The sequence below is a fragment of the Neofelis nebulosa genome, chromosome 5, assembly GCF_028018385.1.
Source record: "Neofelis nebulosa isolate mNeoNeb1 chromosome 5, mNeoNeb1.pri, whole genome shotgun sequence".
NCBI lineage: Eukaryota > Metazoa > Chordata > Mammalia > Carnivora > Felidae > Neofelis > Neofelis nebulosa.
The window spans coordinates 16,563,523-16,582,095 of record NC_080786.1 but is presented as its reverse complement, the minus strand read 5'-3'; the positions used below and the strand labels follow the sequence as shown (position 1 = coordinate 16,582,095).

Sequence of the window (18,573 nt, the reverse complement as noted above, 5' to 3'; positions counted from 1 at the left end):
GCGAGATCGTGACCTGGCTGAAGTTGGACGCTTAACCGACTGCGCCACCCAGGCGCCCTTGAAAATAGTTTCAAATTGAAACATCTTCCTTATTGGACATCAAGTTTCAGACTAATAAAAAAAAATTGCATTTGTGGGGTGCCTGGGTGGCCAGTTGGTTGTGTCCAGCTTCGGCTCAGGTTATGGTCTTGCAGTTTGTGAGTTTGAGCTCCATGTTCCACGCTGTGCTGACAGCTCACATCCTGGAGCCTGATTCAGATTCTGTGTTTCTGTCTCTGCCCCTCTGCCATTCATGCTCTGTCTCTGTCTCTCTCTTTCTTTCTAAAAATATGAACAAAATGTTAAAAAATTGCATTTGTGATAAAAATACATTGAATAGTGAAACAAGTTTGGCTTAAAAATTTTTCAAAAATGTTTAATACAAAATAATTAAGACACAAAGGAGTATAAGCATAAATAACACATATCCTTGTACTTTCTATCCAGTTAATAAAAAAGTAATTTATTTTATTTTATTTTAGAGAGCAAGCAGGGGTCAGGGGCAGAGAGAAAGAGAGAGAGAGAGAGAGAGAGAGAGAGAGAATCTTAAGCAGGCTCCATGCTGAGCATTGAGCCCAATGTGGGGCTCGATCCCACAACCCTGGTGGAAATTAAGAGTTGGGTGCTTAGCCAACTGACCCACTCAGGTGCCCCAAAGTTTGTTTTTAAATGAATATTAACTCTCTTTTTTGTGGATAAAAATTAGGACTTCCAATCTAAATCTTGACAATGAATCAGGAATAAAATTGAGAAGAAAGATCTGTTTTCCCCTGTATTTAACCTTAAAGATGAGTTACTTATTATTTTTTGACTATTTTATTACTTCTGTAAAATAATTACACATTATAAAAAATTCAAATAATACAGAGAAAGAAATAAGCATCTGAAACTCAACAGTTCAGAGACAACTACAGATGACATTATTTGAGATATTTCATATGCATACAACACGTGGAAATATGTATGCATTTTACATAAATGTGTTCATACCATTCATTTTACTCTGAAAGTTGCTTCCTTCCTCTAACACCCATCTGCTGCATGTAGTGGATATTTTTCCATTTAAAGAGGAAAAGGATCTACACTGATTTTAATAGCGGTACACATGATCATTTTCCTGTATCATGATGTGCTTAACAAGGCATCTATTCATGGCGATGCACATTTCTAATTTCTCCATATTATAATCTGTGTTTAATAAATAGTCCTGAGCATGGTTTTGTTCTTTTATCCTTTTAAAACAGTTCCTTGGGTAAATTCTTAAGAATGGGTATGGTGGATTGTCCCAGCGTCTGGATGTTTGGCCTCCTCACTGCATCTGTCCCCTTTGCTATGTTACTTTCCAGCACTTTTCCTTGTGAGCAGGGTGCCACGTCCCAGCTTTGGGCTCTGGTGACTCGCTTTGGTCAACGGGATGTTAGAAACGTGGTGCAAGCAGAGTCCCAAAGGTGTTTTTGCAATTGAGGTGCTGCCGTCGCCATGAGAAGGACATTCCGAGCCAGCCTGCTGGTTCCGGGAGAGTGAAAGCAGAACGAGCCCAGTTAAACGTATTCAGTGAAGCTCTAACTGAATCAGAGTCCTCATCCAGCCCGCAGGCCCCTGCGTGAGCCCGGCAAGGTCAGCAGAACCGACAACCCATCCGCAGTTCTGTGAACACTAACAGGTTGTCTGCGGATGCCAATGAGGCTTTGTGGGTGTTTGTTACAAAGCATTAATGTGGCAATAGATAATTGATATAGTGGGATTTGGCTATTGAATTTTTTTTATTGGTACCTATATTGATTTGTGATTTTTCTAAGCCTTGATACATTTTTCTGGATTTTTTTTAAAGGTGATAAATGCAATTTAGTGGAAGTGATTTCATACATCCATTATAATTAGATGAAAGTAAAAGACCAAACCCAACAAGCAAAAACTTCCTTGCTAGTTTACAGACCTCATTCCCATCTTGGGTTTTGCATTTATCTTGGCTATTTGTTTTTCATGTATATGAAAATCATGTTAATAGTTAATGTTTATTTATTTTTGAGAGAGCATGAGAGAGAGAGAGAGAGAGAGAGAGAGCACGAGTGGGGGAGGGGCAGAGAGGGAGGGAGACACAGAATCTGAAGCAGGTTCTAAGTTCTGAGCTGTCAGCACAGAGCCTGACGCAGGGCTCGAACTCACGAACTGCGAGATCATGACCTGAGCTGAAGTCGGACGCTCAACCGACTGAGCCACCCAGGCACCCCAAAAATCATGTTAATAGTTAAAATGAAGATGAGTGATTAGTTGTTCAATTACAGAAAGAAAATGGAAAAGTTAAATTACTAAGAAAAAGAAAAAATTACCAAATTGATAATCCAAATTTGTTTATTTACTTATTCATTTACTTATAAATGTTTATTTATTTTTGACAGAGAGAGCGTGTGCACATGAGCAGGAAAGGGGCACAGAGAGGGAGACAGAGGATCTGAAGGCAGAGCCAGATGCAGGGCTCAAACCTACAAACTAACCTGAGCTGAATTTGGATGCTTAACAGACTGAGCAACCCCAGGGCCCCTAAACTAAATTTACTTTTAAAGTTGTCTTAAAAGATTGTTAGTTTACTTATATTTGCATCAGTCTCATAAACTCTTATAAATGTTATAGCATTTAGTTTTGACCGTTATTCTAATTAATTTTAGGGCTGTGATTCTGGCCTCATTTTTCTAGCCTTGTACCCATGGCCCCATATTAATATTTATGCTGAACTAATAGAAAGTTTTTGTCCATTCTCACTTTAGACTTTGAAATGAGATCATTAGTTCCCATCAGTTAAGCAGAATTGAATTTCATTGCATATTCAGTCCAATTATCCTTGAAATTCACCAATAATCCCCAAACTTCATCAGAGTGATTAGTATCCATGTATTCTATGCCAAACCTTCCACTTAGAATTGTAATTAAGAAGATGGATATTTTAAAGTTTCACCTTTTTGTCCCTTCTCAAAACCACCACTTTTTGACTGTTTTGATTCTTTTAGACTGTGCACTGTGTGGTTTCTGTACCTTCCCCATCTGAGTCCACGATCTATCCTTCAACCACATCCTTACATCAATCACCATGTTCCCTTATCTGTTAGCCTTCCTCTGCACCTATTATAAGCTGCTCTCAACCCAGGGCAACCCACCCCTCCACAGGAGGACCCCACTGGGAGGGTTACATCTACCATTCCCCTGGGGCCCTCGCTCTACTTCTGTGTCCAGCATTATTGGCAGATGATCACTTTTGAGGAGAAACTAATGATTATTCAGAGTGTATATTCTTAAAAACATTTTTTTAATGTTTATTTATTATTGAGAAACAGAGACAGAGCATGGGAGGGGCAGAGAGAGGGGGAGACACAGAATCTGAAGCGGGCCCCAGGCTCTGAGCTGTCAGCACAGAGCCCGATGCGAGGCTCATACTCACGAACTATGAGATCATGACCTGAGCCGAAGTTGGACACTTTACCGACTGAACCACCCAGGCACCCCAGAGTGTATATTCTTAAACTTACTTTGCTTCATGGCTTCAGACTTTCTTCCTCCCATCTACCATCTACACTGCCATTGGTTATTTTTCCAAAATATGATCACATTCCTGCCCTGATTAAAAATATCTAATGAATCTCTTCTGCCTAAATTCTGGGCATGGCACCCCAGGCCTTTCACAATCTGCTGGCCACCTGTTTCTGGATTCAATTTCTGCTCCTGGCTGTGGGGAACAGAGGGAGCTAAAGGGGCAGCCAGCGTAGAACCAGCTGTCAGTCAAGGCCGTGTGTGTGTGTGTGTGTGTGTGTGTGTGTGTGTGACAATTGTTGACATTCCAGGTGGGCACCACATTCTAGGGGACTGCACTCTGGAGGAATAAGGGCATAGTTTGAAAGTGTAGGGAGGTGTCTTGGGTTGGATTTCCCCTAATTTCCCTCAAGTTCCTGCAGAACTTGAGATATGTTTGTGTGAAGTCAATTTATTTGGAAATATGGTCTCAGGGAACAGGAATACAGGATGGAGAAATGAAACTGGAAAAGAGTAAGTCAATACAGGGGTAGATGATTGAACTGGACCAGCACTAGAGGCATCTTGTGTTGGATCCAGTGAGATGTCACGCGGAGTCTTATGCAGTGCATCTAAGAACTGTTTTCTTGGTGGCAGTGCAAGAGGGAGGAGCGTATGCCTTGACTTCTGTTCCCCATGGTCGCGAGGGGCTTCGCTGATACCCATTTCCTTGTACATCTGGATTAAGAATTCCAAGTGAGGGGCGCTTGGGTGGCTCAGTCGGTTGAGCGACCGACTTCGGCTCAGGTCATGATCTCACGGTTTGTGAGTTCGAGTCCCGTGTCGGGCTCTGTGCTGCCAGCTCAGAGCCTGGAGCCTGCTTCTGATTCTGTGTCTCCCTCTCTCTCTGACCCTCCCCCATTCATGCTCTGTCTCTCTCTGCCTCAGAAATAAATAAACATTAAAAAAAAAAATAAAAAAAAAAAGAATTCCAAGTGATTTGGAAGACATCTTGGTTTGGCCTCAAAGGGATCCCTGGGCAGAAAGCACATGGTATTTGGTGCAGCTTAAGGCAGGGCATATGCTCTACTTGTTCTGGGACAAAGGAAGTCAAAGAGCTAGTAACTGTGAAAGTGGCTAAAGAGGCAGGGTTAAGAAGGTTCCGAAATGGGCACAAGAAGCAGATGACTTAGGTGGTATGTTGAGCTAGCGTCATCGAGGGAACCCCCCCCTGGAGTAATGAGCAGTCAAGCTGGACACGAGCCAGGCCTCTGCTCAGAACCTTGCTGTTTGCTCATGACCAAAGTCCTTCCAAGTACCTAGGAGGACGGATGTGATCTGTTTCTCCCTTTACCCCTCTAATCTCATCTCCATCTTCTCTCCCATCGCTTATTCCTTTCTGACCACACTGGTCTCTGTGCTGAGGCTCTCACATGCTTCTGCCTTAGGACATCTGCCGAGGCCCTGCCCCAAGCACTCTGCATGATGAGTGTTAGATTCCTAGAGATCTGTCTCTTTGTTCCTTAACATCTTTGTTCACATACTACTCTCCCAAGGAAGCTCAGCCAGATCGCCTATTAGAAATGTTACCCTCTTACACTCTTGATGCTCATCACCTTTCCCTTTTCCCGTAGCACTTTATCACCTTCTAACATACTACAAAATTTGCTTCCTTACTAAGTTTTTTATGATTTTTTCTCTCTCCCTCTACAGAAGGCAAGCTCCACAAGAACTGGCGTTTTGACTGGTTTGTTGGCAAATGTATTCCAAGTACCTGACATATAGTTGGTGCTCAAAAATGTTTAATTTTGGGGGCACCTGGATGGCTCAGTCGGTTAAGCATCTGACTTCGGCCCAGGTCATGATCTCACGGTTCATGGGTTTGAGCCCCACGTCAGTCTCTGTGCTGACGGCTCAGAGCCTGGAGCCTGCTTCGGATTCTGTGTCTCCCTCTCTCTCTCTCTGCCCCTCCCCCACTTGTACTCTGTCTCTGTCTCTCTCTAAAAAATAAATAAATATTAAAAAATATATATACATATTTAAAAAATTTTTATTTTTGAATAAGAAAATAAAACAACAACATCAAAGTGAACTCTTCTTTAGAGAAGAGGCTCACAGTTACTGCCTTTTGTGCTTTTTTTGAGTCCACAGTTTGTAATCCAGTCAGTAGGAACAGCAGCTGCCTGCTCCTAATTGGAGCAGGGACAGAGATGGGCTAGAATTTTAACCATGACCTTCCTTTTATTGAAATTCAAGCAGGGCAGTGGTGAAAACGAAGCAATTTGTTGTCCTAACAGATTTACGAATGACAAACCACAGCTGAGAAGCTTTGAAAGGAAGGCAAAATCTGTCCTAGAGAGGAAAATAATCATGATTATGATATATTTGATCATGCTGTATTTGTACTATGCTCTAACTTTCTGTGTATCATCTAAGCATTATAACAGGCATTTACAGTAGGTAGAAATTACGATCCCTACCTTAGAAGGAAATGTTTATTATCTATTTGTACTTAAGAAGAACTGAGGTAAAATTCACATAGTATAAACTTAACCATTTAAAGTGTGCAGTTCAGGGGTGCCTAGGTGGCTCAGTCGGTTAAGCATTCGACTCTTGATTTTGGCTCAGGTCTGGATCATACGGTTTCGTGAGTTCAGGCCCCACCTCTGGCTCTGCACTGACAGTGCGGAGCCTGCTTGAGATTCTCTCTCTCTCCCTCTTTCTCTCTCTCTCTCTGCTCCTACCCCACTCGCACTCTCTCTGTCTCTCTCAAAATAAATAAGTAAACTGAAAAGAAATTAAGTGTGCAATTCAGTGGCATTTAGTATGTTCACATGTTGTGCAACCATTCCCTCTATGTAGTTTTCAGAACATTTTTATCGTTTCATAAAGAAACCCCATACTCGTTATGCAGTCAGTCTTCATTACCCTCTCCCCACAGTCCCTGGCAACCACTCATTTGCTTTCTGTCTCTAGGGATTTACTTATTCTTGATTATTTCGTCTAAATGGAATCATACAATATGTGAATTTTTGCATCTGGCTCCTTTTACTTAGCATAATGTTTTCAAGGTTCATTAGGTTGTGGCGGGTATCAATATTTCATTCCTAGTAATGACTGAATACTATTCCAGTGTGTGATGTACCACAGTTTGTGTATCCATTCATCATTTGATGGATATTTGGGTTGTTTCCTTCTTTTGGCTTTTGTGAATAGTGCTGCTATAAACATCTGTTTTTTGTTTCAACACCTGGTTTCAGTTCTTTGGGCTTTATACCTAGGAGTGGAATATACTTTTATTTTTACCTACTTTGTGCTGGGGGTTTCTTTTCTGCACGACAGAAACACTAATTGAAGTGGTATTAGATGTATTAGCTAGGTCAAATGTAAAGCAATGTTAAGAATATTAGAATGTTGAGGGGCGCCTGGGTGGCTCGGTCGGTTAAGCGTCTGACTTCGGCTCAGGTCATGATCTCGCGGTCCGTGAGTTCGAGCCCCGCGTTGGGCTCTATGCTGACAGCTCAGAGCCTGGAGCCTGTTTCAGATTCTGTGTCTCCCTCTCTCTGACCCTCCCCCGTTCATGCTCTGTCTCTCTCTGTCTCAAAAATAAATAAACGTTAAAAAAGAATATTAGAGTGTTGAGATGAGAAAGCAAAAATTTCAGATGAAAATATGTAAACCACAGGTTCCACATGGTTGCTATGATTAGACTGAGAATTTGACTCTTAGGCACCTGGCAGGTGCCAAAGGCTTTTTAAAGTCAGAAATGAAACCTGGAAGTAAAATGTTTACACAAGCCATGAAATCTAAGAGATGGGTTTGTCGGGGCACCTGGGCAGCTCAGTTGGATGAGTGTTTGACTCTTGAGTTCGGCTCATGTCCTGGTCCCAGGGTCATGGGATTGAGCCCTGCATCGGGCTCCATGCCCAACTTAGGTCCCCCTCTCCGCCCCTCTCCTCTGCTCATGCCTGCTTTCTCTCTTAAAATGAAATGAAATGAAATAAAAATTTAAAAGATGTGTTTGTCTACATAACAATGAAAAACTTCTGTACAATCAAAGGAAAAAAAAAGTTAAAAGGTAACTAGGAAACTGGAAGGAGCTATTTACAAATTGGTAATGAAAGGTCAATGTATCACATGTAAACAGATAATTTAAAAATGTCACCCAATGCCTGGGTGATTCAGTAGGTTAAGTGGCTCAGGTCATGGTCTCCCAGTTCACAAGTTCGAGCCCTGCGTCAGGCTCTGTGCTGACAGCTCAGAGCCTGGAGTCTGCTTCAGATTCTGTGTCTCCCTCTCTCTCTGCCCCTCCCCCACTCGAGGCCTCCCTCTCAAAAATAAATAAAAACATTAAAAAATTTAAAAATGTCACCCAAGACATTAAAGGGTAAGCAGGCATTTTGAAAAAAAAAAGATTTTTTTTTTTGAAGGGAGTAGTCTAGTAGATTAGAAAAGAATTTAAAAGATAACATTCAGTGTTGATGGGGATGTGGATAAAAGGTCAACATAAAACAGTGTTGGTGGGAGTTTATATTTGCAGACCTTTTTTGTAGGGCAAACTGATAGCATTGATTAGCATAGATCAATGGAACAGAATGGGGAGCTTAGAAATAGACCCCACAGATCTTTGACAAAGGACCAAAGGCACTTCAATAGAGAAAGAATAATCTTTTTGGCAAACGGTGTTGGAACAATTGGAGATCCATATGTCAAAAAAAATGAGTGGACACACAGACCTTATCCCTTCCACAAAAATTAACATATTGTAGTGAAACTTCAAAACACGAGGGATGGAAAGAAAATCCTAAAGACTACCGGTGATAAAAGACAGATTACCTACAGTGGAAAGAAAATCAGGATGATATCAGACATTTCATCAGCAATACTTGATGCATAAAACAAATATTCAGCATATTCAGGGGCAGTGGGAGGAAGAAATGGACGCACGGATAGAACTTAACGTACCTCATCTGGCTGTGAGAGGAGGTATTGAATTCTGTAGCTTGCAAATCCAGACTTAAACCCATACAGAAAGCTAGAGTGTAGCCTAAGCCTGGGGTCGGGGGTACAATTAACTTGTAAGAAAGAGAAGCGAAAGCAGGCATGTTAAGGAGAAAATGATTAGTGTGTTCAGTCGAGGCTAAGCTAATTCAGTAGTGTACGTCTGGATAGCTGTAATTTCCCTCAACTGTGTATTTATTCTCTTTATACCAATCATGACAAGGCAGTTACCAAAGATACTCATTTAATCCCTGTGCCATACTGTACTTTCTATAGAGGCTCTAGCAAGTGACAGGCTTTACTGTAGAGAAAGCCTTCTGGTCAGTGTGATTGCTCAGAGCATGACAGCTCCTTCTGCTGTAAAACATGATTTGGGGAGAAAGGCTTTTGCTCAGAAACAATGTAGTTTAGCCTAGTCAGTTAATGAAAAAGGGTAATGCTGGGAGATGTAATTTCATCATGTGGAAAACTTTCGGCGTATTATCTCATCCACTCACCAAATGCGGTCTTGCAATTAAAATCCCTCCATATACCAGCAGATGGAATTTTATGCAAGCACACATAGATGTGTGCCAGGAGAGTAAGAGAAGTTCCACAGCACAGCTGCCTCCTCTACCTGACATAGGACTGAAAGAACCAAATTTATAAGTGAGTGCTTGCCAGACGGCAGACCTCTCAGCTTAGCCAATTATGTAAATGGAACTGGAAGAATGATTTGTGCCAGGCACAGTTTCGGACGAAAGCCCCATTGTTGTAAAGCCCTATCCTTGGTCTACGTCGTTTTCGAAGTTTTTTGCTTTCTTTCCACTTTTGATTTGACTTTCCTGACTTCTGGAGAAGCGGCTGTGGGCGTACAGAGTAAGACCTTTCTTAAATTGATAATCTTCATAAAGGCATAAGATCGGCAGAAACAGTGCTCAATTCGGCAGCACGTGCACTTTTAAAACGAACCATACAGAGAAGATTAGCATGGCTTCTGCTCAAGGATGACAACACAAATTCGTGAAGCGTTTCATATTAAAAAATCAGCAGAAACGTTGGGATTAAAAATTTTTGTTTTTAAGTTTATTTTTTTGAGAGAGACAGAGACAGCCTGAGTCGGGGAGGGGCAGAGAGAGAGAGGGAGAGAGAGAGAATTCCAAGCAGGCTCCGTGCTGCCAGCACAGAGCCCAGTGTGGGGCTCGGACCCATGAACTGTGAGATCATGACCTGAGCCAAAACCAAGAGTCAGACGCTTAACCAGACTGAGCCACCCAGGGGCCCCATGAAACACTGAAATTTTAATCACTCACTGTGGTATGTTTATAAGGTCAACAGGTAGGGATTTTCAAGAATTGGCTAAAATATATTTTAAAACATTGTCTTTTGGTTCCTTCAAGCCAAATCAAAGCCTAGAATATGTTGATCATAGAACATGCCTTTAGGACTGTAGCAAATGCCTTATTTATTTGTGTCCAAAAGTTATCTTGGGACCCCCATAGATTCAAAAAGAGTAATTTTTAAAAAAATTTTTTTTAACATTTATTTATTTTTGAGACAGAAAGAGACAGAGCATGAACAGGGGAGGGGCAGAGAGAGAGGGAGACACAGAATCCCAAACAGGCTCCAGGCTCTGAGCTGTCAGTACAGAGCCCGACGCGGGGCTCGAACTCACAGACTGTGAGATCCTGACCTGAGCCGAAGTCGGACACTTAACCGACCGAGCCACCCAGGCGCCCCTCAAAAAGAGTAATTTTTATGGCAGTGTCAGACCAGCACAGTTTTTACATACTGTGCTCCTGCCCAAGTTTCATTTGGAGAAAGCTTAACAAGTATGTGAACAATACCGTGGCCTAGATGGAGACCAACTTTAGGAACCTTAGTTCACAGACCACATAGTTACTTACTTGATTTTGTAAAACTGTTTTCTTTCCAAATATGTGTAATTTTATGGTTCCCTACTCTCTTTTCCCAGGTGTTTAGCAGTAAAATTCCCCTGAACTGCAATCATATTTAACAGCTCCTCTTGGGGTGTGGAGAAGGAAATCTAAAAAATAGAAGGGGTAGGAAATGAAACTGCTAGAAACAATAAGATGATTCGTTAAGAAGCCCAATTATAAATTAACATACAAAATCAGGAGATTTCTTATGTAAAAGTATTAATACATTTTATATAAACTGTATAGAAATTTATATAGGAAATAGAATAGAAAAATACGTTCCATTCATAATGGCATTACAGGACATAAACCATGCAGAAATAAACTTAACTAAAACTGTAAAGGTCCTTTTGGAAGAAAACTGTAAAATTTCATTGTGGGACCATAAAAGAGGTCTTGAATACATACATTAAGTACTTTGTTTTAAGTCTCTGAATATTTATCATGATTTTGTTATTTAAATACAAATTGTGGACATTTTCTTAAGGCAGTAGATGAGTTACAACAGGCCTTTATCACATGCATAGAACCTTACTGAATGGGTATACCTACTCTTAGCAGTTCCTAATGGCAAATATTAGAATGTTTCCAATTTTTCTGTGTTGGAAACAATGTAACAAGAACTTCCTCATGCATACATTTCTTTTTTCTTTATTTTTATTAAAATTTTTTTTTTAATGTTTATTTTTGACAGAGAGAGAGAGAGAGAGACAGAGACAGAGCATGAGTGGGGAGGGGCAGAGAGAGAGGGAGACACAAAATCTGAAGCGGGCTCCAGGCTCTGAGCCGTCAGCACAGAGCCTGACACGGGGCTCCAACTCACCGACTGTGAGATCATGACCTGAGCTGAAGTCAGACGCTCAATCTACTGAGCCACCCAGGCGCCCCTCTTTTTAATTTTTTTAACGAAGCATGACGTTTCTTTTTTTTTTAATTAAAAAATTTTTAAAAAATGTTTATTTATTTGAGAGAGAGGGAGAGAGAGTGAGAGAGAGAAAGAGAGACAGAGTGTGAGTGGGGAGGGGCAGAGAAGGAGGGAGACACAGAATCCGAGGCAGGCTCCAGGCTCTGAGCCATCAGCACAGAGCCCATCTCAGGGCCCAAACCCACGAACCAGGTCATGATCTCATGACCTGAGCTGAAGTTGGACCCTTAACCAACTAACTGAGCTACCATGGCACCCCTTTATACCTGTATTTCTATATATTCACTTACTAATTTCTAGAAGTGGCTCAAAAAGTCTGCATGTTTAATATTTTGGCAAATGCTGTCAAAATGTACTCCTACCAGTGCTGTTTTACGGTGCCTTTTTATCCGTGTTCCTTTAATACTGAATGTTATCTCTTAACATTTTTTCTTAATCTGCTAGATTCTCCCCAAATACAACTATTTTTTTTCTAAATACCTGTTTGTACTCAGGTTGTCTTTTTGAAAAACATGATTTGTAGGTGTTATTTATGTATTATGGACATTGAACTTTTGATACCTTTGCTGCTAATAATTCCCTCCGACTTTCTAGTTATCTTTTAACTTTTTCCCCTTTCGTTGTACAGAACTTCTTCGTTTTTATGTAGTCAAACCTGTCTTTTAGATTTCATGGCTTCTGTAGATATTTTACTTCGGGTTTCATTCCTTACTTGGAAAAGCCTTTGACACCTGTCAGTTGCCTAGGAGTCAAATTCTCTGTAATTGTAGCAACCATGGGGACCCTGAGGCTACCAGTTTGTGACTCCAGTGGCTTCTCCTCCTGGTGAGCAGGTCTTGGCTGTAAGTCACTGCATGCATCTGTCTCTCCAGATTACAGGGTGTTAACTGCCTTGTTACCTCAGTTCTGTGATGGGTCCAAGGAAAGCCATTGATTTTCAGTTTGCTCAGCTGTTTCTTGTTGGAATGTAAGCGTGATGATTTCTAATCTTTTTGCATCTGGGAGCAGAAACTGGAAGCCTTTTACCGTAAATTATTTGTATGTAAGTGCTGAATAGGCTTATGTAGATCCAATTTAGCAATCTAGGTTTGGGCGGGGCATGGAGGGGTGGCATATCAGGAATCAGTGTTGTCTGGTTGTCTAGGTAACATCCGAAAGAGTTTTTAGACAGCCGAGAGAAGACATCGAGTGGTTATATATCCAGGTGTGAGTCAGGTAAAGAGCTAGGGCTGCAGATAGATTTTCTGAGTCAGCGTAAATGCGGTATTGAAAGTCTTGGGTAGCTTCCTGTCTCCCAGCTAAAGTCCTTATTAGTACATTCTGTGAGAGTCTAAATGGTCTGGCTCTTGGTATTTCCCTGACCTCCCCTTCTCCCCTTGTTCACTGAGCTTAAACCACACTGATGTCTTTGCTAGTTCTTAAATAAACAAGGTCTGCGCTGGCTTCATGGCCTTTGCCCTTGCTGTTTCCTCTGCCTGTAATGTTTTGCCTCCTGGTGTCTTCTCTCACTTTTCCTATGTCTCAAAACCACCTACTCAGTGAGGCCTTGCCTAAAACTACTTATGTAAAATTCAGCTGCCTGTCTGCGTGCCTCATATCTCCCTTCTCCTTAGCGTGTGTCACTATCTTACATACTCTGCGATATATACTGTTTATGCCCTATTTCTCCCATGAGATTGTAAGCACCACAGGGAAAGGGACTTTTCCTGTTTGCTTCACTGTATCCTGAGGTTTTAGAGCCACACTGTAGAAGTAAAAAGAATCAGGTGAAAATAAGTTGAAACTATATTGTATTTAGGGGCACCTGCGTGGCTCAGTCGGTGAAGCATCCAACTCTTCTTGATTTTGGCTCAGGTCATTGATCTCACGGTGGTTCGTGGGATCGAACCCTGTGTTGGGTTCCACGCTGACAGCTGACAGCGTAGAGATTACTTGGGATTCTACCTCTCCCTCTCTGTGCCCCTCCCCTGCTCACACTCTGTCTTTGTCTTTCTCAAAATAAGTAAACATCAAAAATTATATTGTATTTAACCCATTCTATACCAAGTATTGTCATTTCATGTAATATAATCATATAATCACTATAAAAATTAGTAATGAGATAATTTACATTCTTTTTTTTTTTAATGTTTGAAGTATTCAAAGTCTGGGGTGCATTTTATACTGACATCGCATTTAATTTGCACCAGCCACATTTCAGGGGTTTCAGAACCACATGTGGCTAGAGGCTGCTGTGTTGGACAGCTCTATGAGACTTGTGGGCTATGTTAGGATTGGGACATTTTTCTTAGGAGAAGTGGGATGTTACTGAAGTGGGGGTTTAGGTAGATTCAGAAGTGACATGATCAGTTTGGTGTTAACACAAATAACTGTGGCAGCAGAGTAGAGAATGAATTGGAGGGACTCAAGAGTCTGTGCAGGGAGATCGGTCTAGGAGGCTGTGAGAGAGATTTGCAGAGAAACAGATGTGGTGCCTGGACCAGGGTGCTGGCTGTGGGAGAGCAGAAGAGAGAAGATTCAGGAGACATTTAGCCACGGCATTCCACAAGGCTGGTCGAAAATTGGTTGCAAAGTAGTGAGGTAACTTTATAAGTCAGATAGTAGTTTGATTATAATTATCTTTTGTCTCCTGGAAGAGAACAGATTGGAAACGGTGACAGTGGCACTTAGTTTTTAGTGGATAAATCTAAACGGCCACACGATGGCGCCAAAACCTCGATAGTTAGCGTGGCTGTTCAGACCTGCGGGCAAATTCCTTCCACAGAAATGTCGCCACCTTCACTTAGTTATTTTATTTTAAAAAACAAATTCATTGAGGATAAGTGAAATTTTGTCAAAGTAATGTTTTAGTTCTAATCATGTTCTTAAGTCAGTAGGTAAAACTGACTTAGTTCTCATTATTTTATACTTGCAAAACTGGAGTTGTCTAACCCAGAGCGTGCCAAAGAAAGATGAAGTTCAGTATTTATTTATTTAAGTATGAGACCAGTAGGATCTGTGTATAATAGCATTGCCCTTTTTTTGGGAGTGCAAACATTTCTCCAAAGTGCATTGGGAGAGATACCAAGCTTTAATAAGAGACGATTATGAAGTTGGTGAACCCAGATACCTCAGTATAACACTTGAAATGATTGGTTAGAGGAAGTACCCTACCCTGTACATAGTAGATTGTTAATTAATATTTGCTCATGGTGACTGCGAGTATGAATTAAGGAAAACCCAAACCACCTGTTGGCCCAAGTTGGTCACTTTTTCCAAATTAAGTAGTCAGTTTTTGTTGGATACGAAGGATGGAATTTAGAAATCTGTAAATGTTACAGATCCAATTTTAGCATACCTTGAAGACCCCAAAAGAGGTCATTTATTCACTCGACAAACATTCTCTGAGTGTTTACTATGGGCTCAGGGCTATGACTTCAGGATCGGCACATGACCTTTAGTGCTGTTAAATGATTACCTTCTAGAAATGTAAATGCCACAAGCACTCACAGCCGCAAGGATCATCAAGCGTAAAACCTCAAGTGCTGAAGGTCAAGAACCATAAGTGCCACCCGGTCCCAGCAAGTCTTCACCATAGGCTGGTTTCACAAAGTGCCAGAAAACACTGGGATAGTAGGTGCCATTAAAGTATTATCAAGGGTTACAGAGTGCCAAGATACTGACATCCAGAAGTGCAAGTTCTGTTAGCTTCTAGACCAGAGGTCAGCAAACTCTGGCCTGCGGGCCTACCATCTGCTTTGGGAAATGAAGGTTCACTGGGACATAGCCACACCTATTCATTTACACATAGTCTATGGTTGTTTTTGTGCTGGAATAGCAGAGATGAATAGTTGCAACAGAGACCTTTGACTTGCAAAGGCTAAAATCTTTACTATCTGACTATTTAAGGGAAACGTCTCCTGACATGCTCTAGACCCACAAAAGCCCTCAGTCTCTAACCACAAGTATCATTAATTCCTGGAACTAGATTTGCCTCAAATACTTTATTTTTTTTTAATTTTTAATGTTTTTGTTGTTTTATTATTTTTTTTGTTTTTTTTTGTTTTTTTTTTGTTGTTTTATTTTTGAGAGAGAGAGAGAGAGACAGTGCGAGTGGGGAAGGGGTAGAGAGAGAGGGGGAGACACAGAATCCGAAGCAGGCTCCAGGCTCCAAGCACAGACCCAACACAGGGCTCAAATTCAGAAACCGTGAGATCATGACCTGAGTCAAAGTCAGACGCTTAACCCACTGAGCCACCCAGGTGCCCCTGCCTCAGATACTTTAAATCACGCTTGCTACCAAGTGCAGCCAACACCTAGAAACACAGTTCTATCAATGAGTAAACTTACAGAAAACCATCCTGGGAGGAGTGACTAAGAACTGGCAAGAAAGTTCGTAGACTCTGTCTTTGCATTTCAATCAGAATAGGTTATACAATGTAGACAGAGGTTATAGGTTTCGTCAAAATTCTCATGTTAATTATTCTTGCCTCTAATTTTGACCTTTCTTGCAGATATTGTTTTTGTAAAAGAAGAAATAAAGGGGAGGAAGTATTATATTTTTCATATGAATTCTTCTTGGATATTAATTCTCAGTTTCAGGAGTACTGATTTCATTAACCTTGAACTATCAGAATGTGGATAAAAGATTATGAATATAAATGAACTCAGAGTTAGAACTTGTCGACATCTACTTTAATAGCAATCTAAATACTGTCAGAAGGGAAAGGACTGCTCTGGCAAGTTTAGTGACTAGGCTGATGTGAGGGCTTGAAGGCACAAATGTTATGTCATATAATGCTCATTTGTTACTTTTTGAATTTAAAAAGTAAAAAAAAAAAAAAAAAAGTACACCAGGCGTAGCAGGTGGGGGTCCCAGTAGGGTCCAAGCATCTGGAAGGAACAAATTGGCTGACATCTGAGACTTAGAAATCAGTCTGCAAATGAAATGCCCCTGAGAGTGAGCAAGGAATCAACACTATTTCTATACTCAAAGTCCCAGGAGATCCTGGGTGCCATCAAAGAGAAACAGAAAAAGGCATGGACTGGAGTCTGAAGTGCTCTTTACCAATTGCGTGGCCTGGGGCAAGACTCTTAAATCTGAGCCTTGGTTCTTTACACATAACTTGAAGCTCATCATCACTGTTATCAGTCTCCCCATCAGCATTTCATAGCATCCTCACTGGTGTTTGGAAGTTGCTCAGTGTGATCGACTGTCTCTTTTGATTCTCACGGAAGGCAGAGATTATGTTCCTCTCTTGACAGGTGACATAATTGAAGCTTAAGGTAGAGGTGACTTCCCAAGGTCCCACCGGAGACCATGACAGGGCCGGACTGCTCCATGGCCCATTGTTTTCACCCCGTGCTAAGGAAACCTGCTTTGGTATAACTTTTTTGAAAGGTGTTTCCAAAGCATATTAGTAATCAGAGTGTTACTGTACTTTATTTGGTAATTTCACTTCTGGGAATATCAAGGAAATATTCCTATCAAAGTAAAGTGAATAAAGACATTCACTGCAGCATTATGTATCATGGTAAATAATTGGAAACTTCCTAAATGTCCAACAAAGGACGTATGTCACAGATAATGACATACTACATAGAATCTTCAATATTCACCATGAGGCCTATTTAGAAATATGGTAGAATGCATAAATCCACTCTGTGAAAACCTGGAATGTACCATTTTATCCACATGATGATGCCAATTCAGTGGAAGTTTGCCTAGATATGGAAAAAAAAAGAGAAGTACAAAGAAAAATGTCAACATTTTTTTCCTGAGGTAGTGACATTTCGGGTAAATTTTTCTTCTGTTCATGTCATTATAATCCGTACAAAAAGTGAATAGGTTGGAAATGCACACTTACACTCGTTCCTCGTATCTAATAGAATCATTGTGAAGACCAAACAAGAGAATATGAGTGAGTAACTGGATAAACTTGATACGCTGTGAGACAATTCCGATACTATCATTAAGAAGTCTGACCTGTGCGTTAGGAGATGTCTCGTATTCAAAGGGAAAGAAGCCCTGGGATATCTGCCCTCACCATCTAGGTCAGAGATCAGCGAGCTATGGCCCCAGGGTCAAACCCTGCCTACCACCTGTTTTTGTATGGCCCTTGAGCTAAGTGTGATTTTTACATTTTTAAATGGTACCCCCACCCCCTCCCCCCCCCCCCGCAAAAAATAGAAGAATATTGTTTCACGACACATGAAATTATATGAAATCCAACTTTCAGTATCTATCAGTAAAGTTTTATTGAAACACATTAACACCTGTTTATTTATATACTGTCTACGGCTGCTCTCCTGCTACAAACAGAGCTGAGTTGTTGCCATAGAGACTGCATGGCCCAGTTTAAAATATTTACTATCTGGCCTTTTATCAAAAGAGTTTACTTACCTCTGACAGAGGCCAGCTCAGTTCTCCCGTCTTGTCCAGGCCTCGTGAGATTTTTATTCCATAGATTTTTCTCCCTTGCCCTTACATGGTTACAAATGCTGTCTTCTTAGTATTTAGATTTTTAAAAATGTTTTTAACACATCAGGGATGAAGGCCAGTGAGCGGCTAGGACACTGACAAGGGTTACATGGCGGTGTTTGCCAACCTGCAAATGTATGTTCCGATAGCCGCTCACGGGGAGGTATAAGACCCATACTGGTCATCTGGAGATCCAATCTTTGATCTGTTCAAAGTTTGACCCACATGGACCTCTGTTCCTCCATCTGTAATAATGAAGTTGACTGGATGATTTCTGAGGCCCCTTCCCGCTCTACATTTCTGTTAAGGACTGTGTCATTTCGATACTTGGTGGTTCTTCATAGCATTGAGTGTTTGGCTCTTTTTATGATCTTCCTGACTCTGGGACAAGTAATCAATCAAGTTTAAGACCAGGAATCAAGACTTAAATGCCTACCTGGCTCAGACGAGTCAAATAAATGAGAGCACCCACCTGAGGTAGTACAGAGGTCATGTTAAGCTTGGCGGTGAGCTACAGAGTGCTTGCCCCATCTAAAGGGAGCGGCTGTGACTAGACTGCAGCCTAGTTTTGCTAGATCTTTCATATTTTCAAGAGATAATAGAAAATATGGATTTTGATATGAAATCTTCTAACGTTGGATGTTTAAAAATTTTTAAAAATACAATGTATAGAGCCCTCACAGGCCCCTTCCCTTTTTCTCAAATACAGAATGGGCCTCTGGGTCACC

The 18,573-nt window shown here is 41.1% G+C and overlaps 1 long non-coding RNA gene and 1 other non-coding gene across 3 annotated transcripts in view; both read left to right on the top strand.

Moving 5' to 3' along the window:
• LOC131511730 (uncharacterized) overlaps positions 1 to 18,573 on the top strand; it is a 356,942-nt gene that overhangs the window by 21,593 nt on the left and 316,776 nt on the right. The gene's annotated exons all lie outside the window — the stretch shown is intronic.
• LOC131513266 (U6 spliceosomal RNA) lies at positions 9,455 to 9,563 on the top strand. The gene has a single exon (XR_009262496.1). It is a non-coding gene; the product is annotated as a U6 spliceosomal RNA (small nuclear RNA).